The sequence below is a fragment of the Elephantulus edwardii genome, unplaced genomic scaffold (genome assembly GCF_000299155.1).
Source record: "Elephantulus edwardii isolate Elephantulus edwardi_28Jun2011 unplaced genomic scaffold, EleEdw1.0 scaffold00007, whole genome shotgun sequence".
Lineage (NCBI taxonomy): Eukaryota > Metazoa > Chordata > Mammalia > Macroscelidea > Macroscelididae > Elephantulus > Elephantulus edwardii.
Window position 1 is genome coordinate 3201416 of NW_006399757.1, and position 22555 is coordinate 3223970.

A 22555-nucleotide genomic window follows, 5' to 3' on the forward strand; every position below is an offset into this window, starting at 1 on the left:
TACTCTGTGGGATTGTCGGACTGGAGGAAGAGTACTGATTGGGGCTGAGTGGCAGTGCGGACAGGAGGCTTGTGCACTGGTTTCTGGCACTGAGCTCGTCCCATTCCTCATCAGGAAAGTGGAGGAACATGCTCCTCTGGCTATCACATAAGAGTGCCTGGGCTTCTGTGCCACAGCCAACAACAGGGACCTTATTTCATTGGGGATGTGTCTACAGAAGTACTCTGTCTTGTTAGTAATTCCTGTACCTTCATGTACCTCACGGGAATTGTTCCTGTCTGAAGATGGAACTGTGTCAGGTTGGCTAGTAGCACCACTCCCCTCCAGCTCACCTCATTTGCTGTTTTTGGCTAAGTTTCTTCTTCCAATATGTGTTTAGACTCATTCTTTATTTATTCCTTTATTTGATGCACAGAGTTAGTATATTATCTTCTGTATCTTTTCCCCTTAATTTCTCTAAAGGGATGGTGTGGTATGCCTGAATCAGCAACTATTTTGGCTAGAATCCCTCCCTGATCTTCTTTATACCATTGCCAATATATCTTTAGTCTGTTCTCATATGGATGGTATACTATCATTTCTATGGAAATTCAGCAGATCATTAGTCATGATTAAAGATGTCCCTATTTTAATATTATGATTACAAGAATTGAGATCTGCTTCTATTAGTTGAGCTTCTAACACACACAAATACCGCCACTACAAGGGTTAGGATTACCATATTTTCAGGTTTATGTTAAAAATAAAACCTTGAATAAGAACTCAAATGAAATCCACTGGAAAGCATTCTTTGTATTTACCCTCTGAGATTGTATTTGGGATCCTTTGTTTGGTTGTGTGGAACAGGATCATGAAAACCTTGGGGAAAATGGTCTCAAGCATTTGATTGCTAGCTAGCAAGTGCTAACAAGAGAAATCATTAGGTATGTTGTTGTTGTTGTTGTTGTTGTTATTGTTATGTGCCATTGAGTCATTTGTGACTCATAGCGACCCTATGTACAACAGCCCTAAACCCTGCTCTATCCTGTGCCAATCGCATTGCCTCTGACACACCCATCCCGATTACCCCAGTCACTGAATCAATCCATCTCATAGAGGGTCTTCCCCTCTTATGCCGTCCCTCCACCCTCCCAAGCATGATGTCCCTCTCCAAGGACCTGTCCCTCCTTGCAATATACCCAAAGTATGTCAGACAAAGCCCCAGAATCCTTGCTTCCAAGGAGTAGCTTGGTTTAACCCTTGCCAGGATGAATCTGATATTTTCTTGGCAGTCCATGGTACATACAATACTCTTCTCCAGCACCACAACTCAAAGGCATCAATTCTCCTTCTGTCCTCCCTAGTCGTTGTCCAAATCTCTGATGCATAACAAGCGATTGCAAAGACCATGGCCTGTACCATGCACACCTTCGTCTCCAGAGAGACACCGTTGTTCTTCAGAATTTTACAGAGGTCATTAACAGCAGACTTTCCCATCACAATACTTTTTTTGATTTCCTGACTGCTGGTGCCAAGAGTGTTGACCGTGGAGCCAAGTAAACTGAAGTTGTGAACAATCTCAATCTCTTCGCCATCCATCCTGATGTTACCAATTGGTCCAGTGGTGAGAATCTTTGTCTTCTTGACATTGAGCCTCAGTCCATACTGAAGGCTGCAGTCCTTGACCCTCTGCAGCAAGTGCATGAGGTCCTCCTCAGTTTCAGCAAGCAGGGTTGTGTCATCTGCATAACGCAGATTGCTAATAGATCTTCCACCAATCCTGATGCCACAATTCTCCTCATAGAGCCCAGGCTCCTGGATAATCTGCTCTGCATACATGCTGAAAAGGTATGGAGACAGGATGCATCCCTAGCGTACACCCTTCCCAATTTTGAACCATGCAGTGTTACCCTGCTCTGTTCTGACTACTGCCTCTTGGTCCAAGTATAGGTTTCGCATTAGCACAATTAAATGTTCTGGGATTCCCATTCTTCTCAGAGTCAGCCACAGTTTGTTATGATCCACACAGTCAAACGCCTTTGCATAATCAATGAAACATAGATAGACATTCTTCTGGTATTCCCTGCTTTCAGCTAAGATCCATCTAACATCAGTTACAATATCCCTAGTACCACGACTCCTTCTAAACCCAGCCTGGACTTCTGGAAATTCTCTGCTGATGTGCTGCTCCATTCATTTTTGGATAATCTTCGGTAGAATCTTGCTTGCATGTGAAATCAATGATATTGTTCTGTAGTTTCCACACTCTGTTGGGTCACCCTTCTTTGGAATGGGAACAAATATAGATCTCTTCCAGTCAGTTGGCCAAGTGGTTGTTCTCCAGATGAGAAGTATAGACATGTTTGGTAAAAACACTTAGAAAGGCAGGATAATAGAGCAGGACTTAAGCAAATTTTAACAAACCAGAGTTCAAAGGATGAACCTCTTAATATTTACCTATGTTGTTGTTGTTGTCGTCATTGTTGTTAAGTTCCGTCAAGTCATAGGCGATTCATAGGGCCCTATGAACGTGACTTTCATCCTTTCTCCAGGTTCATAGGGTTTCTGAAGGCAAGCTATTTACGGAAGTGGATGCCACTCCTACTTCCAAGCTTGTTTTAATTAGGGAGCTCCACCAAACACTGTCTGCCATGGGTAACCATTATCGCATTTGACACTCCAAGTGTCACAGTGTTCAGCTTCACATCCACCCCAAGTTAGTTCTGTATGGCAAGTGGACACACCAGGGATATATGATCTAGAAGAAAGTTTGACCAAAAACAATTAAAAACAGGCCTGAGGGCCATGGATTAGAAGTCACTCACCTTTGGCTTGGTAGCATCACTTTCTGTCCACTAGGCCAACTAATCTCTCTCTATAATATTTACTCATAGGGCAGAGATAATTTATGTAACTCATATATACTTCAGCTTCCACATCCTAAAATGGACTTCACAATGCACAGGAAGGCTGAGATAATTATATTAGATATGATTGTATCCAAATGCTGTTCCACATTTATTAGATACTCAATTAATAATGTCTTCCCCAAACTTGTGACTGATATTGTTCACCTCAGTCTCTGGACTGTAACCACACACTTGAAATCAATTCATTGCATCAACTTCAACAGCGTTTTACTTATTGAAATAAAAAAAGTTTTTCCTCTGACTTATAAAAGACTTTTTTTCAGAGTTGGGAAAATGTGTAATGTTTCAATGCTGGTTCTGGTTTCACTGAGTCATTGAAGGAACAGACACACATCTACTTTGATTTGTGCTGGGAATTCTTCCAAATTGCATTAGAACTCAATCTCAACTCCTCAGAAGCTAATGCACAGCCCCAATGCATTGCTCTCTGAGTCAATCTTGAGATTCTTTTCCATGAGCCAATCAACTGATTTATCTCTATTATTTCACTTCTATCAGAGTCTACAGTGGAAAATATGTTGGATACAAACCAGTTGTTATGATCTCTACTGAAAGTGCAGATACCTTTTTTCCTCCCATTTTACAGAAAAACTTGAGGGGAAAAAGTATTGGAAGTCCAAATGGCTCTTTGGATTAAAACTTAATATATTGTATTTGCAGAGAGTGCCTGTCAAGAAATCATTACTGTGCTGAGGTTTGACTCACACATCTATTTCTGTACTAATCTCCCATCAAGGAGCAAAATAGTTTTATCTGTAGAGTGCCAATCAGTCTACCTCCAAAATCCATCAGCCAGGTATCATTTTTCACTTACATTTTTATGAGCTTTTTTGTCACTGCTATATAATGGAACCCAAAATTACTGCCTAGAACTATAGGTTTGCATAACTTTGTTTTATATTACTTTTATCATTGACAAAAAAAATTATTTTTAAGAAAAAATGAACCATAAACTTTGGAATAAATGAAAACTAATTTATCTAGGAATTAAACGTATACCTTTCAGTAACTTTCCTCAGTGTACTTCGATCCTGGGAATAGCTGAAAATACCCTTAGTTAAGCTAACTAATGCAAAGCAGGGGATATAAAACAAGAAGCAATGCTTATTTACATTCATTAAGATGATGACCATTTAAATATGAGAAATTTTGCATTTTTGAATAGGTGGTTGTAAATTTAAGAAATCCTTTCAGAGTTCTTGATTGAATTTGTCAAGGAGGCAGCAATTGAATGACAAGGGCAAATATAGTATTCACACTGGCGCTGCATCAAAAGGTGTTCTCCACTTTAGGATATTAATAAGAAATGAAAATGCGATATGACAGGAAGACTCATTCAAGAGGTGTCCACTGGCCTGCTCATTGACCTGGAATATTTATGAATGCAATCTCTTGGAAGGACAAGATAGAGGCTGCAACTGAAGACCATCTGGGTAAACCAATGAAATAATTCTTTCATAGTGTCCAAAGACACAATAACTCACATAACATGCAGATTTTCTTATGTACACATCTTACAAAATAGGATCAGCAAGAAAACAAGTACTTTGGACAAGATGATAGCAGAAATAGTGGAGGGTTGGGAAAACATTTTTGAACTCCAGAGCCTTCTGTTTGTGTACACCTCTGACACCACCACCTTTGGAAAAGTAGAGGGTCAGCAAAAAAGAGGTGAACTTGACACAGCAACTGTAACAATGGACTTGTTCACACACAATGTATATTATGAGAATGTCAAAGAATCAGGCAGGGTTTCACACTGTTTTACACAGGAATGGTATGAGTTGGTGTTGAGTTGGCATGCCTACTAAAAGCAACTGTCACCCATCTCAAGTAGTGAGGTTACTATATGATGAAATTACACATGAGTACCTAGGATTTGAGCTTTGGTGCTACAGAAGAGTATTGACTCTACCATGGACTGCTAGGAGAACAAACAGGTTTGTCCTAGAGAGGGTGAAATGAGGCTGCTCCTTGGAGATAAGGTTTCTAAAGTTTCATCTGACATACTTGGGGCATGTTGCAAGGAGTAACCAGTTCTTGGAAAAGGATGTCATGCTTGGGATGTGATGGAACAGCACAAAAGAGGAAGGCCTTTGATGAGATGGATTGATTCAGTGACTGGGATCATGGAGGTATGTGTGTCTGAAACAATAAGATAGGCACAAGATAAAGCAGAGATTAAGGCTGTTGTACATATGAGTCCTAGGCAACGCGACAACACATAACAACAACCCTGAACTACAAATGCACATCCATAGTAAATGGGAAACTCCATACATAGACAGGAATAATAACTATGTGAACCCTAAAATAATTATTTCTATCTTTCCTGTTGTCCTTTTGAAGTTTATATTATCAGAGTTTATAACCTCAGAGCAAGATATTACATGGAGAAACAAGAAGAAGGAAAGGGAAGAGGCAGAAGACTGATTTGTCAAATTCTTATAAGTAGTTGGAGTATATTAAGATACAGGACTCAGCACACAGAATTTGCTCAATGTGCAGAAAATACTTCTATGATCTGTAGGTCAAATAACTTACTTCGTAATTTTAAAAACGAAACATGAGCATTAGCAAGAGAGGCCTACAGCTTTCTATCCTTGGGGATTTGAGAGAACTTAGGGAAGAGAAGGGAAAGGAAGGGAATGGAAGAAAGAGGAGGAGGGAAGGGGGAAAAGAGAAGGCAAGGGGCACAGGAATGGAGGGGAGAAGATGGGAGAAGGATAGGGAAGAGGAAGGGGAACGGGAGGGGAGGGGAAGGGAGAAAGAAGAAGAGGGGAGAGGTAGGGAGAAAGAAGGGGGAGGTAGAAAAGAGAGGAGGGGCTAGGGAGGAGAGAGAGAGAAGGGGAGGGGAGAGGTAGGGAAGAGCAGGAAGGGAGAGGAGGAAGGGAAGGAGAAGGAGATTGGAGAGGAGGGGAGTGGAAGCGAGAGAAGGGGAGGAGAGGGAGAAAGGGAGGGAAGGGAAATGGGGAGAGATAGGCGAGAAGAAAGGAAGGTGGAAGAGAGGGGAAAGGGAGAAGGGGAGAGGAGGGGAAAGGAAGGGACAGGAGGAGAGGGGTGAGAAGGGGAGAGGAAGGTGAGAAGGCAAGTGAATAGATGTGTCTTCAGACCTAAAGTACAAAGAGGGCAAATTATCACTTGTCCTGGCTTCCACTTTGGCATTTAGCAATGAAGTTTTCAACCAAATCATGTCAAAGTAAATCTGGTGGTTGCCTTGGCATTCTTACACTACATGTGGCTTGTGCAGCAGAAATAAGACCCAGAGGTTCCTGAGGTGCCATGGTAGAAGCAACAGGCAGTTGAATCAGGAACGTTTGATGACACCCACCATAACGCAGAGGTAGCAGACAGTGCAGGAGGATTCTAGCACCAGGGAGAGCTGGAGGAAAACTTTATCAGCCAGGAAAGGCCCAGCTGAGAGACTACAGATTGTAGCATGAGCCACACATGCTAGCTACCAGTGTGAGCCCTCAAGTTCCCAACCGATAAATGGAGAACATTGTTCTAGAGTCCCAAGACACCCAACACACTGTCTTCCAAGGACACAGACTCCATCTACTGTGGGTTATACAGCTTCACTCATATTTAAAAAAAAACTAGAAAAGCAGAAGAGGAAATAAAAATCTGAATTTTTTGTTTTGTTTTGGTTTTGGTTTTTAGTGCAAGTGTGTCACTTCACAACTTGCCAGAGAAGCAGCACTAGTAGAATGTGCGTGTGTCTTGGATGATTTAATGGTTAAACACTTGGATGGAGAAAAGGTCTGGTGACCTGCTCCCATATAGCCTGGAAAACCCTATGAGGCAGTTCTGCTCTGTCCTATAACATTGCTATGAGTCAGAATCAACTGTACAGCACACAACAGGGAATGTAAGTACATATATGCAGTTTATATCAAGGAATTGGTTTATGTGATTTTAGGGCTAAAAAAATGGAAAATCTCCAGGGGAGACTAGAAGTTAGGAAAAACAGATTGGAAATTTAGACAGAAACTAAAGTTTCAGTTGTTGTTGTTAAATGCCATCGAGTCATAGGTGACTCATAGTGACTCTATGAACAAAAGACCTGAACACTTGTATAACTTTCTTTGTTTCTCCAAGTTCAAAGGGTTTCCAGAGGAAAACTATTTCAGAAGTAGATGTCACTCATGCTTCTAAGCTTGTTTTAATCAGGGAGCTCCACCAAACACTGTCAGCCATGGATGACCAGTATTGCATTTGGCACATCAGGGTCACAGTGTTCAGCACTACAGCAACCACGAGTTACCTCTGTACAGCAAATGGATAGAGCTGTGCTATACCACCTAGAAGGGTTGACCAAAAAAAGCAATTAAAAACAGGCCTGTGGGATGCACATTAAAATTGCCCACCTTTGGCTTTGTATTGTCACTTGCTGTCCATTAGGCCAACTGAGCTCTCTCTACATTGTAGTTGTTAAATGCCCCTCACAACACACCAGCCCTCAGCCTGAAGGCAAGGCCAAGTAATTCAGCATTTCAAAATTCCAGCACGCCCACATGCTGGCTGACCCAGAGACCCCCAGTTCATCTGGCAAGTCTCATCTGCTGAAAGTTTCAATACATAAGTGGATCTTTTTTCTTCCTTACAGAGGCCTCAGTTTTGTCCTTCAATTCTTTCAACTGAAGTGAGTTCCACCCAAATTATAGAGACTAAATGCCAGTTTCTTTATGTCAACTAAATTGCAGACACCTACAAAGTACCTTGATAGCAAAACTTAGTATTTAATTGAATAACTATCTACTATAGCCTAGCAGAGAATGGTAGAAAGATATTTATCTGTGTTTTGTTAATGGTGTGAAAGCATTTAAATATGTGGATAATAACAAATTACGGAGAATATTTTGAACAACGGGAATTTAAGGACATTTCATTGTACTCATTTGGAATCTGTACATGGGAAAAGACTTAGTAATTTGAACACAACAATGATATAGTGTGTAGTTTTAAATCAGGAAAGATATTCATCAATTATATATATTTTCACATATTCATTAACTCTTTTTGTTAAGCAAGTAAGCCAAGAAGCTGGACTATATGAAGAATAAAGCATAAAGATTAAATTATGGCTTCACTACTAGGCCAACTGGCAGCATCATGATAGATGGTGAAGAGATTGAGATTGTTGACAGCTTCAGTTTGTTTGGCTCCAGAGTCAACACTCTTGGTATCAGCAGCCAGGAAATTAAAAGACTAATTGCATTGGGAAACTCTGCTATCAGAGACCTCTCCAAAGAACTGAAGAGCTAGAATGTCAGTCTAGAGATTAAGGGGCACCTGATACAGGCCACGGTGTTTGCTATTACTTGCTATGCATCAGAAAGCTGGACAATGACTAGGGATGATAGACATTTGAGCTGTGGTGCTGGAGAAAAGTATTGACTATACCATGGACTGCTAGGAGAACAAACAGATTCTTCCTAGAGAGCATAAGATCAGGCTGCTCCTTAGAGGCAAGGATTCTGAAGCTTTGTCTGACATACTTTGGACATATTACAAGGTGGGACTGGTCATGCTTGGGAGGGTGCAGGGAAAGCGCTAGAGAGGAAGATCCTCAATGAGATGGATTGGTTCAGTGACTGGGGTAATGCGGGTGGGTGTGTCAGAGACAATAAGATTCACAGGATAAAGCAGGGTTTAGGGTTTAGGGCTATTGTGCGTAGGGTGGCTATGAGTCCCAGGTGACTTGACAGCACATAACAACAACAAGAAGCTAGAGAAGAATGGGAATTTCAGAAGAATTAATTGTGTTCATGCAAAACCTATACTTAAAACAAGAACGTGTTGTCTGAATAGAACAAGGGAATACTATTTGATTTAAAATCAGGAGAGCTGTGCCTCTGGGTTGTATCCTTTCTCCAAAACTATTCAAACTGTATCCTAAGAAAATACTTCAAGAAGGTGGACTGTATAAAGAATGTGATATCAGAATCAGAGGAAGATTCATCAACAGCTATACACATACAAGGAAGATCAGTTAGTATAGCTGTTATTCAAATATATGCACTAAAAACTAAAGCCAAAGAGGAGAAAATTGAGGATTTCTACCAACTTCTGCATGTAGTAATTCTTCATTATCATAATTAGTGGTAGTCAGAAATGAAAATTTGTTGACAGAAATGAGTCTGAGATCAAATGATTGAATTTTGTACAAACATCTCTTACGAAAAGAACAAATGGTGACCATTCACATAGACTACACAGGAATCAGATACTGTGGGTAAAATCTTGAATGATGCAGGAAGCATCAAAAGAAGATGGAAGGAATACACAGTCACTGTACCGAAAAGAATTGGCTCACACTGAACCATTTCAGGCAGTACATATGATCAAGAAGCAATGGTAAAAATAAAAACAACAAAAAGATCTAATGGTAATAAAATAAGTTCAAATTGCAGTGAAGAAATTGGAAAAAAAATAAGGCAACAGGAAATGATGGCATACCAACTGACATGTCCCAACAAACAGATATCACCATGGATGTGCTCATCAGGTTGTGCCAAGAAATCTGGAAGATAGCTATCTGGCCAACTGAATGGAAGAAATCCATATTTATTCCCATTTGGAAAAAAAAAAGTGATACAACAGAATGTGAAAATTATTGAACATTACTATCACAGGCCAGCAAAATCTTGAAGATTGTTCAAAAGCAGCTAGAACAGTAGTACATTGACAGAGATATGCCAGAAATTCAAGCCAGAATTAGAAGAGGCAGTGACACCAACAACAACCTCCACTATGCAGATAACACAACTCGTTTCCAGAAAATGAAGACTTGAAACACTTGCTGCAGAAGATCAAGACTACAACCTTCAATATAGGTTACACCTCAACATCAGAAAACAAAAATCCTTAATGTTAGACCAATAGGCAACATCATGTAGGTGTTGTATAATGCCTAGTTGGAGCTGACCCTTTAGCAAATTTTCAGAGACAGTAAATTGAATGGGAAGAGACTGCCCATACTTCTCCTGCAGAACAGCTAGTGGATTAGAACTACATACCTATTAGCTGACAGTGCAATTATAGAAAAGAAAAAAAAATTAAAGTTGTCAAGGCTTTTCTTTTACTTGGATCAGTAATAAGCACTCACGCTTAACAGCATTCAAGAAATCAAAAGATGGGGCTCATTGAGAAAATCAACTAACTGTCAAGGCTCTCAGAAGTGCTAAAGAGCAATGTTGTTGTTAGGTGCTGTAGAGGCGAATATGACCCATAGCAACCATATGAACAACAGAACTGAACCCTGCCTAATCCTGTGCCCTCCTTACTCTTCCTGACACACTCAAAACCATTGCAGCAGTCACTGTGTCAGCCCATTTGGTTGAGGGTCTTTCTCTCTTTCGCCGACCTTTCACCTTCCCAAGCATGATGTCCCTCTCCAAAGAACAGCCTTTCCTAGCAATGTGCCCAAAGTATGTAAGAGAAACACTCTTTCTGCCCTTTCTCCAAGATACATGTATTTGTTCTTTTGGCAGTCCATGGATGTTAAGTACTCATCTCCAATACCACAGCTCAAATGCATCATTTCTTCTTCTGTCATCCTTACTCACTGTCCAGCAATTAGATGTATAGCAAGTGACTGGAAAGACTATAGCCTGAATCAGAAACATCCTAGTCCTCAAACTGACATCACTGCTCCTCAATAATTTGGAAAGGTCCTTGACTGCAGTGGTGACAGTTTAAAGACCAAGGTGTGCCTGATCCAAACCATAGTATTGTCAATCCTTTATATGTACCTGAAAGTTGTGTAATGAATAAGGATAACAAGAAGAATAAATGCCATTGGATTGTGATGTCAGAGAAATGTACTGAATATCAAATGGACTGCCAAAAGAACAAACAATTCTATCTCGAAGGAAGTACAAGAAGGCTGCTCTTTAGTGACAAGGATGGTGAAATTTCTCATATATTATGGGCATCCTGTGAAAAGGAACCAATCCTCAGTAAAAGACATCCTGGGAAAAGTGCAAGGTCAGAGAAAAAGAGAAAGATTGTCAATAAGATGGACGGACACAATGACTAACGATGGGCTTGAGCTTATCAGAGATGTAAGGTTGTCACAGGACAGAGCAAGCACTACATTTGTGGCTCATGGGGTAATTATCAATTATAGTCTACTCAACAGCACCTAACAACAGCAGCAGCATTAAGGATTTGTGTTAGATGATGCAGCTTTCCTTACTTAAAATGAAGAGGACTTGAAGCACTTACTGATGAAGACCTGAGTATATATAGTTTTCAATACTGATTACACCTCAGTGTAAAAAAAAAAATTTTTTTTCAACTAGACCTCTAAGAAACATCTTAACAAATAAAGAAAAGTTTACAATCAATATTTAAGGAAACAGCAGTCAAGAAATCAAATGACTTACTAAAACAGCTTGTTGAATGATTAATGGGTTACTATAATCTCAACTGCCATTACTCTGAGACCAGAGTAACTAGATGATGCCTGGCTATCACTGCTGCAGAAGGTCAAAAAGATCATAGTAAATAAGCCTGCATGTGTTGTTATTATGTGCGGATGAGTCAATCACAACTCCTAGCAACTCTATGAACAGTAGCTCTTGAACCTGCCCTACCTTGAGCCAACCTCACTGCCTCAGACAGGCCTACCTTCATTGCCACAGTCACTATGTCAACCCATCTCATCCAGGGTCTTTCTGTCCTGTGCTGACTCTTCCAAGCACAATGTCCTTCTCGAACATACCCAAAGTATGTGAGATGGAGTTTCAATCCCAGATAGAGCAAAGATATGGAAGAAAATTTAAAAACTTTTTAAAAACCAAGTTACTGATCCCATAAAGATGGGTAGAACTGTCAGCTCTATAACTCTTAGTCACACTTTGAACCTAGAACTAAATTAATGAGCATAACTTAATTTTCAGTTAAATGAAAGGATTGTAAGTTGACTACCAATACAGTATAAGGTCAAAAAAGCAACATTTGTCTGAAGATGAAGAGCAGGAAGTATAGAGAAATTATTGAAAATGAGAGTTATGAGGAGGAAGTGGGAAAGGTTAAATTCCATTGTTTGTTGTTGTCCTGTGCTATTGAGTCACCTGTGACTCATAGCGTCCCTATATTGAACAGCTGTGAACTCTGAGCCCTATCTTGTGTAGTCTCACTGACTTTGACACATCTAATCCCATTGCCTCAGTTATCATGTCAGCCCATCTTATCGTTTATCTTCCTCTCCTGCACTGTCCCTTCATGTTTCCAAGCATGATGTCCTTTTCGAAGGACTGGCCCCTTCTGGCCACATGACCAAAGTATGTGAGATGGAGCTTCAAAATCCTAGACTCCAAAGAGAAACTTGGTTTCACCACCTCTAGGGCAGACCCTATTAGTTAACCTCCAGCACCACAGCTCAAAAGCATCAATTCTTCTTCTGTCATCTTTAGTCTTTGTCCAACTCTCTGATGCATAGCATGTAATTGTGAAGACGATGGTCTGGATCAGGGCACTTTTTCTCTACACTGATGTCATTGTTCTTCAGTACTCTGGAGAAGTCCTTGACAGCAGTCTTCCCCAGTGAAATTTGCCTTTTGATTTCCTGACTGCTGGTGCCAAGAGTGTTGATTGTGGAGCTGAGCAAGCTGAAATAGTTAACAACCTCAATCTCTTCTCTATCCATCATCGTGCTGCCATGAGAATCTTATTGATGTTGAGCTTCAATCCATATTGAAGTTCTTGACCTGCTGCAGCCAGCTCTTCGGGTCCTCCTCAGCTTTGGCAAGCAGGGTTGTATTATCTGCATACCACGGATTGTTGACGAGTCTTCCTCCAATCCTGATGCCACATTTCTCATCATAAAGTCCAGTCTCTCAAATGATCTGTTCCATATGTAGATTGAAAAGATGTGGAGACAGGGTTCATCCCGGTAATTATTTGTTATAAAGCAAAATTTAAGTTCATGAATAAAAGCCAATTTGTTTTGTAAACTTCCAAATCATAGTTAAAAGAAAAAGAAATAAATGACTTATACATTAGGTAAATCTGAGGAAAAGGTCTCTTTAACATGTTTAACAGGGGTAATGTCATTTTGAAGACAAAAGTGCCTGATTTAAGCTTTGGTATTTTTTAATCTCCTCAGGTACATGTGAAAATTGGACAGTGAATAAGAAAGACCAAAAAACAAATGATACAATTTAATCTGGTAAAGAATATAGAATATTTTCACTGTAAAAAAAATCAATAAATTTGTTTTGGAAGAAGTGCAACCAACAAGCTCCTTAAAAGTGAGGATAGTCGACTGCATCTGATATGCTCAAGTGTGTGTTATCAGGGGGAACCAGTGCCTGGAGAAGGTCATTATCCTTGGTATAGCAGAGAGTAAAAAAAAAAAGCAGAGTCAGCTCAGAAGAAGAGCCTCAGTGAGATGGAATGACAAAGCAGTTGCAAAAATGAGCTAAAGCCTAGCAGCAATTGTGAGGATGGTGCAGGACTGACAATGTTTTGTTCTAATGCACGTGCGGTTACTATGAGACTAAACCGACTAAAACATAGCCCAGCCTAGCCAAAGAGTCCAGAGGAGGCTGCAAGCAGTTACCACACCTTCTGCAAACTTAAAAGGTTGAAGGTTTCAGTCCACTGAGAGGCTCACTGGGGAAAAGAAAAGAGACTTACTTCTGAAAAAAATCATTCATTAAAAATTGTTTGGAGCCTAATTCTACTCTGACACACTTAGGGTGGTGAGGAGATGGAATCTGCTCCAGAGCAAACGTATCTAAGTTTAGTCATAACTGTCACTCACACTGAACAGATCTCATATTAACAGTTTAAATTGTTTTAACTTGATAGGACCAAATGTTCATTTCCTTCCTCTACCTCCTAAATAGCAGTTTGTGAAGAAATGGAATATATAAAGAATAAAGAAGTTACAGCTGAGGGAAACAGTGATGATCATGCTCCTTCTCCTTACAAGTATAAAAGAACAAGACCCCTGTTACTGCAGAGTCAATTCTAACTTGTAGCCACCATGTAGGACAGAACAGGATTGCCACCTAGGGTCTCCAAAGCTGTAATCATTGTAGAATCAGACTCATAGCTTTCTTCCATAGAGCTACTAAGATTTGAACCACCAATCTTTTGGTTAGCAGGCTCCTACTCATGTACCCTAAATAACAAGCCTCTGGAAACTCTATGAACTTTGATAAATGTCGATAGTTATAAGGGGCTTCAGGCCTTTTGTTCATAGGATTGCCATGATGCGTGCTCAACTCAAAAGCAATCAATAACAACAAAAACAACAACAACTTACTTAACCATTGTGTCACTAAGACATCTTTTGACTATATTCAAACATGTAAGCACTAACAGGATGTAGGCCTAGGTCAACAAGTTAGAAACAATATACTAAGATTTCTGAATCCTCTTGTACTTTCAGAAGCATGATCCTTCCTTATCCATTATCCCTGTATACACATTGTGTATTTCTCAACAGACCAATTGACTGGGCAATTTTACCAACTGAGTTGTGACTTTAGAAAGTTTTGTATCCCAAGATATAAATAATTTGGGCATGTTCTGAGTTCAAGGTTAAAGGAGCAAAAATCATTACTGCAAAAGACAATGTTCTTATGGACTCAAGAAAAAGAAGGGAGGAGGATGGGGAAGGAATTCGATCCCTTTGGTACATGAATCACAACGAAATTCCACCCCTCTTGTTCTCTTTTCAAAGAAATTCTAGCTTCCTCGAAATATTTTGGCTAAGTTGACTTTTAAAGAAATAATTTTCTTTCTGCAATGAGGATAAATAAAACCAAGGTTCATCATGGCTTTATTGCCCCTCCCCCACATGACATTATGGGAGGTTGAGGAGAGCATCTGTGGGTATCATGGGGGGTGGGGGGAAGGAGCGGATTAGAAGTTAGACTGCAGCTTCAAAAGCCCCAGTGGTCTTCATTATCTACCCTTGGAAGATGGTGATCGATGAAAATAAAAAAGAAGTTAGAAAGCAAATTTCTTATAATGCCTCCTGACGGTACATTCCTGGGTTCTCTCAAAAATTCTTGTCTCTGGATTACTTGATACCTTTGTGAGAAATGAAATTTTAAAGTGCCTTCTTAAAAAGTTTATTAGTATTGGGAGTTTCTTCACTCAAAATCCTATCAGGCTTTGTTGTGTGTTTACTGAAAGGTCCCTAAGCCCCCAGAAGATTATCCATGTTATAGAAATAAGGGATGTTACAGTTAAAATAAAGATATTTGTATTCCAAGCCATCTTCCCAAAGCTTGTAAGTCACCGTGATAAACTTTCTTATTTGTAAAATGCCTCATCTATGTCACCAGGCTATTAAAATAATTAAACTCTGAAGCTATAAAACAAATACATCAAAAAGTGAGGCACAAATGTAGGTACTAAGCAAAGAGTCTTGTTTTTAGGGGGCTTCAAAAGAGACACGTCAAATGGAAAAAATGTACAGCTCAGACTGTTTCAGGTACCCCCTCACACATTAGCAACCTCGGAAAATATCATTCCTTTTGGTACTGCTGACACTACTTACATCAAGCATAAAAGACTGTTATGTTTAAAATGTGAAGGATCTGAGCATATTGGATCAATTTAGACATAAACAAGAGATGTCCACTAAGAGACAATGACACTTTCAGAAAGAATGCCCCCCTTGTGCCTAAGACTGTATCTAAAGTCCCTTAGGACACTTGACTGGAGTTAATAATCTTTTTCTGGGTGAGTTTTATTTGCTTTGATCAAATTCTTGGTGTGGTAGATTTATTGCCTAACAGCTGCTCATCTAATCAAGAAAAACACAAAAACTCAGCAAGGAGCCATATCTATCCTTACATCTTTTCATTCTTGTGCTGCTGGCAATTGAATTACATTTTCAGACTACTTCACGTGCAGGGAAATGTAAAACATCCAATAAAGCCAGCTGCAGAAGACTGAGAGTCGGCTCAAAGCCTTATCCAAGTACATGTGATTTATTTTGCTTGGAATGGTCACCTATGGCAACAGCATTTACTCAACTGATTTGTCCCTCATTTTTTTCCTCTGTAAGTAAATATGGCATCCTGAGGGAAGTCACTGAATTTCCTCTGGGACCAGTGCTGCTGGAAATAAAGCGACTCTGCTGATTTAGACAAGCTTCAAGGAGCTTACTTTCTACAGGACTAGTGGATATACCAGCCGAGGTGAGAGAATTGATTTCCAGCTCAGTTCTGCCATGGATCACAGCAGAGAGGAAGAATGGCAGCGCTTCCTAATCTGTTGGATCTGGAGAGGATGTGGCCCTAGGAAAGAAAATATTATGACTATGTCAGCACCGCACAACTTCAGGGGCCATAATTCATACATAGATAACAAAACGTAACAACCCTGGGATTGTTCACTTTTCTAGAAAGAGGGGCTAGAACTTCCATCAGACTCTCCCTGATCCCTAAAAGTTAAGTATATTCTTCAGATTTCAAGAACCAGAATAGAAAGCCTGTGTTTATATCTGATTTCTATTTTTGTTCCTTCTGGGATGCAAAGAAAACAGCCCTGCAAAATGGCTTCCTTGTATTTGAATTAAAAGCTTTAATTTAGTTAGTTGATGATTATTCACAGGCAAATTATCCATGTCCTCTATTATTCCTTTTGTCTTCTAATTACATTTCAGGGTATCTTCATAACTGATAATAAACTTGTCCACCAAAGACAATATAGAAGTCAATCCACTTACTAATTCAGCTGAAAAACCTGAATGAAGAAGATATATTAATGTAATCTACTGATTTGCAATGGTAAACTCTTTCATTGCCTGGCATTTTCCATTCTACTTGAAATTTACATCATTGTTGTCACTGATAATTGGGAGTCTGAAAGGAAGCTATTTATTACCCCATCCTAAGTAGGTACTCATTCTTCTGCTTATCTGTCAATGTGATCTTTCAAAAACTTTTTTGAAAAGAAAATAACTGTCAAGTATACATAAACGGCCAAAGGGTGATATTCCATGAAATTGTCCACTCACAAAAACCAAGCAGACAAACAAATAAACAGATTGGAGCTCGGAGGAAGAATAATTTTAGGAGTCATTGAATTGAGCACAATTCATAGCGATCCTAAGAACAATAGATCTGAACCTTGTCCTATCCTGTGCCATTCTCAAGATCTCTGACATACTTTGGCCCATTATTATAATCACTCTACAAGAATCTCCTTGCTATTCTTCTCTTTTGCTGAACTTGTCAAGAATGATGCCTTTTTTTCAGGGACTAGCCTCTTCTGACAACATGTCCAAAGTATAAGAGACAAAGTTCACCATCTTTGCCTTCATGGAAGAATCACAGAAAGCATTAAACAAACATCCAGCCTAGAGATCCAGTGACCAATCATCATGCAATAATCATCTTCCTGACCACTACCAAATGGCTTTTCCTCATTCTGTTATGAAGGATGTATCACAGTTGGAGCTTGATAAACATTTGTTAAACATTGATTATTAATGTTCTCGGGGCATCTAGCCATCCTCAACAAACTACAATATGGTCTACAAAAACTGGCTCGCTAATACCAAATAAATGCACCCTAGACTCTGCATTCAGTGCCTTTCTCTGCTCCAGCAGTTTAAAATGGACTTCTTAGGTTCAAGTACAAAGAATGTCAACAACATCATTGCTGTCAGATGGATCCAGGCTGAATGCAAAGAATGTCAGAAGAGTATCTATTTGTGCTGTATTGGCTATGAAAAGACATTTGACTGTGTGGGTCATAACAAATATGTGTGGCTAACACTGAGATGAAGGGAATCCCAGAGCACTTAATTGTGTTCATGTGAAATTTATACCTAGACCTAGAGGCTTTTTTACCAATAGAGCAAGGGAACAGATGACCCTCCAATGGATTTTTTAAAGCAGTTAATCACACCACCTCTGTGATAGGAGGAGATTTTCCATCCTTCTCCCACCTAGCAGCTAGTGGATTTGAACTGCATACTTTGGAGATTGAAGCATAGTTTGTTTCACCACTAGGCCACCAGAGCTCCATACATGGTTAAAAAGGGAACACTGCATGGTTTAAAATTAAGAAAGTCCTGTCAGGGTTGTATCTTCTCTCCATCCCTATTCAATCTGTATGCTGAGCAAATTATTTGAGAAATTGTCCTCTATGAAGAAGAAAGTAACATTGGAAGAAGATTCTTCAATAAGCCTTGTGATGGAGTTGACACAACCTTGATGAAAGTGATGAAGACTTGAAGTGCTTGTTGCAGAAGATCAAAGCCTGCAGACTTCAGTATTGACTACATCTTAATGTCAAGAAAATTAAAATCCCACCATTATATGAATACACAACATCAGGATAGATGGAAAAAAGACTTAAACTGTCCACAACTTCATCTTACTTGGATCCACAATCAATAGACTTGACACCAGCAGTCAGGAGATCAGCAGACTTATTGCACTGGGAAAGTCTGCTATGATGACAGAAGAATTGGTGGCTTTGACCTGTGGTATTGGAGAAGAGTACTGAAAATCCCGTGGCCTGCTCAAAGAACAGATATGTCTTAGAGAAGGTGCAGCCAGAGCACTCCTTTGAGGCAAACATGATAAAGTTTCATCTCACATACTTTGGACATGTCGCTAGAAGAGGCTATTCCTTAGAGAGATATCATGCTTAGAAAGGTGGAGGTTCAGCAAAAAGAGAGGAAGACCCTCAACAAAATGGATTGACACAGTGACTGGAGCAATGGACTTGAGGGTGCTGGAGATTTCGAGGATGGCACAGGATAGGACAGAGTTCAGATCTGTTGTTCATAGGGTTGCTATGAGTCATAATTGACTCCACCTAACAACAACAAAGAATTCAATGACCTAGTGGAATTGGTGAATCACCCAACAAGCAAGGTAAGCATGGGTTTATTTACTAATCTGTAATGAACAATTTCACATGGATTCCACCCATGCTTACCTTGTTTACTGGGTACTCCATCTCTGTTAGGGATCAACAATTTGAAAAGAGGCTTTGATTCTGTAGGATGTTGCTGTGGAAGAGAGTTAAGTGTTAGTCATATTTAGAAGCAGAGTGTTTAATGTGGTAAAAAAAGTTTAAAGTTGTGAGATTACTAAGAATTCACAAGAAAACCTGTACTTAACTCACTCATTGGGTAATTTGATACTGAGATAATGAAAGGATTTCAGACAGTGAGTGATTATCTCAATACTCTCCTGTAGCAATAGCCACAGGCTTGAGAAGTAGGGAGAGAATGGAAAAGATCGTCAGAGGCAATGAAGTAAATAAGTATTTGGAACTTGGAAACTGAAAAACAACAGCAATCAATATTTTTAAAACTTGGTTTCACTCTATGGCTTATAACAAAATCTGTGCCTGTTGATTTCTGGGTTTCCAAGGAAGTGTGAAGATTTGTACACAAGACTGCAATGTTAATTATTGGTCTTGTCTATTAAACTTTTTACTACCTGTCCCAACCTGTTATTCCTATCTGTGGCTCAAGCAGTTAGTCCCCAAAACTACAGGTTCCATTTTATTTTACGTTCTTTGTTTTTTGTTGTTGATTGATGTCAAATTGAGCACGACTCATAGTGAACCTTAGATGCTTATTATTATCCAATGGTTGTGTTGGACTTTAGATACTATAGGATAAATGGTTAACGTGATTAGCTGTCAACAATAAAGTTGAAGTTGTGAGGCACTTCAGAACAAAGGCCTTGTGATCTACTGAAAAATCAGCCATTGAAGAACCTATGGACAGTTCTACTCTAGTAGGCATGGGGTCCTTAAGGGTTGAAGTTAACTCCATGGCAACTATTTCTTCTTTCTCTACCTGTCTTGCTTTGTAGATAGAACATACAGAACAGTGTCTAGAGTCTTATAATCAACATTTTTGGATGAAGAATAAGACAAAGAAGGTATATTGTGCCCCACAATTCTGTGTCTTTGCTAGTTGGATTTGACTGAGAACAGATGTCAACCAGGGATGTGCTCATAAGAAAGAAATTCAATATTACACATACTTATGGAGCTCCACCCTATGCACAGAACTGTGTTGAGAGAGAGAGAGAATAGATGTATCACTGTTCTCAAGGAGATTACCCCTAACGGAAAGAATGAAATACGGAAACAAGGAATGTAGCACCCGGGGATATTCAGCATACACATGTGTGCACACACGCACATCCAACACAAACCTGTTAAGATTTCTTTGAGTTTGAGTAAAAATAGAAGGTAGCAGGGCAAGTGCAAAGAATAGAGTTATCGACAACCTAGAATTGGTGGTTTCATAGGAGAGAATGTGATTTACACAGGAATGTACAGAGAAGTCCCTATTTATAACACACTTAAATTAAAGCCATAAAATATTGCTGCAACTACGGTGAAGACCATTTCCCTGGTACTGTAGTGTATGCAAGGCTATAAGTTGAGTGCTTAGGTGCAGGTGGATATTTAACATTTGTCATCCCCCAACATCTACATGGAATAGAGAAGTACTTTATTCTACTCACTGGAGGTAGCCTTCCCGAGTGCACAAATTCTACAACTACAAGTTAGAATTTCATAAGATGACAGAATTACTCTCAAATCTAAAGTCATCCTTCCTTTCATTTTATTGGAAGATATTTGACTCAGTCCCTGGATTGCCTTTAGCATGCTACTGAGAATCGTATGATGATGTTTAAAAGAAATTCTAAATTAGTCTGAGGATTATTAAATTGAAGTTTCAGATGCACAGTTGTAATTCTTCATTCTTTCACGTAAATGAAAGGATCTGGATGTCACCTTGAAATATGCAATCGGCTCGCAGTCTAGAAAGACAACAGTTCCTGGTGAATGCAAAATATAACTCGAGGAGTCTACCCTGTCCTGAACATCTTCCTGACATGTAGATCACTACCATTCATTCGAGTCACTCATTCTCTTAGAGCAAAAATATTATTTATTATTAACCATAAATATATAAGGCATTTTTATCTTCTAAAAAAAAAAACCCAAACACAAAAACACCACTACATGTTTTAATAAGAAATAGGCCTAGAGAGTAGACAGTGGTATTTCAGCACCAGAATTCTCTCCTCCCAGGCAGAAGACCTGGGTTTGATTTCTAACTAATGCATTTCTTGTGCACCTCCCACTTGTCTGTCAATGAAGGTATGGGTGTTGCTGTAAAGCTGAGCTTTCAGACTAATTTAAATTACTACTGCAATGGAAGTTCTATGGACCACAATGATCTGATCTCATTTTGATCTGGGTCACCATGAGTCAGAGCCAAATTGACAGCAGCTAACAACAGGACTAGAGTGAGGCCTCAAAATAAATGCCTGGAAAGAAAAGAGCATGGTAGATGGGATATGGAAAGAAAAAGGGATGAGAGATAGAGAGAGAGAGGTTTGAGTGCGAGAAAGTTCAGGATCAAAGTTCATTCCCATAAGTATTTTCTAAAATTCACTAATTTCTAATGAATTCTAGGCAGCCAGAGTCTGTTAAGTAAAAGCTTATCCCTTTTCCAAAGTAGACTAGGCTTTGCTCTTGGTTTGATGTTTGACTCTTTAATTTTTCTGTGCAGGAACTTGAGCCCCATTTGTCTTAAATGGCAGAAAAGAAAAGACAGAGAATTAGTGGATAGGCAGCATCAATTAAATCTTAGCTGCATCTGGTTATTTTCAACTGTTAACTTCTCTGAGGCACAGGATCCAACTTATAAAATGGGGTGGTAATAACCATGCCCAGAACTGCCATATGAATTGTGAGATAAGTAGATAAAATACCCAAATTGTAAGCTTGAAAAGAACCTCGGAGTCCTATCATCTAGTGGCTTTTCAATATATCTTTGCTTACAATTCCCTAAAATCATTTGGGTTTTTTAAAAAATTCTATACGCTCTCACTTACTTGAAATTACCATTGAACATTTTAAGCTTACACCATTACAAAGATATCTTTAGGTCCTACTATAAATTAAAAACAATATAATTTAAAAACAATATCATGAAATCACACTTCAAGCACTTGGCTGTTAACTAAAAGTTTGACAGTTCAAAAATCATGATTTATTCTGAGAGAAAAGGATGTAGCAGTCTATTTCACGAAGAACTACAACACAGTAACCCTCTGGAGAAGTTCTACTCTGTCAAATAGATTCTGTCAAAAAGATTCTGCTGTGAGTCAGAATCCATTCAACAGCAATGAGATAAAGACACCCAGAAGAATATAACTTTCACATCATTTTGGTGCCTATAATTATTTATTAACACTGAAGAGATATCATTAAAAGAAAAACCAATAAAGAAGTAAGGGTGGGAAATAGTTCTAAATTAAAAGAGAAGAGAGGAATATTAAAAGCAAATTCATGCAGTGCATGAAACTTCTGGGGAAAAAAATTTGTTGTTGTCGACAATATATACAGTGAAATATATACCACTGAACATTTTCTATATATATCATTTAGTGACACTGATTTCATTCTTTGATTGACACTATTCTCTGTCTCCTTTTTGAGTTGTTAACTCCTACAGAAGTATAAATTCACTTCTCCCTAAGGTTCTTATCTAATATTTTTGAGATGCTTTTATCAGTTTGACTTATATAGATAGCTCTTAAAATAGTATCATTCTCATGACAAACATTTTACACTGTTGTTGTTGTTATGTGCTGTCGGGTCGCTTGCGA